Here is a 723-nt window from a genome sequence, read left to right on the forward strand (position 1 = left end):
GGTCCCTATTTTACGGATAACGAAAGGGAGGGTAACCTGTCCTCGAGTCTCATGCAAGACACACAGCCACAGCGCTTTGTTGAGAGCAGGACCAGGGCTCCGGGAGTTGCTGTGGTCAAGTTGCAGGCGAAAACTAAAACTTGGAAGGCAGGAGAGGAGAAGCATTTAGTTACAAAAACGGTCAACAACTCGGGTGGAACAAAGTTCGGTGACCAATACATCAAATGAGTCAGCTGTCAAACGGTGGAACCGAGTTGCTGAGGGAATCGGCTCTCTACTAACAAGGCTTTCTATAAAGCCCACCGACCCAGGACGGCTTGGAGTAACAAACGCCCGCTGCGCTTCCCGCAGAACCGGAAAGCTCCCGGCTGCGCGAGATGAATGGAAACCCGAGTCCGTGGCTCGCCGCGCAGGGGGCGGAGCAGCCGCGGGGCAGGGGCGGGGCATTATAAGTCACGTGCCTCCGCTCCGAGGCGGGCGCGTGGAGGGAACTCTGAGCGTGATTGGTCCCTTGTAACCAGGTGACCATAGAATGCGTTCCGGTTGGCAGGTGCCAGCCAGGCAAGCGGACTTCAGTCGGGAGGTGGCGGCGGAAGGAGGAGGAGCTCCGACCGCGCTCTCTCCCGGCAGTGGCTGCCCCTTTCAGCGTTTGTCGGGTCCCCACCCCTTTTAAATTGGTCACCTGGTTACAAGGGACCAATCACGCTCAGCGTTCCCTCCACG

Source organism: Neomonachus schauinslandi, chromosome 3, assembly GCF_002201575.2.
Source record: "Neomonachus schauinslandi chromosome 3, ASM220157v2, whole genome shotgun sequence".
NCBI classification, from domain to species: Eukaryota; Metazoa; Chordata; class Mammalia; order Carnivora; family Phocidae; genus Neomonachus; species Neomonachus schauinslandi.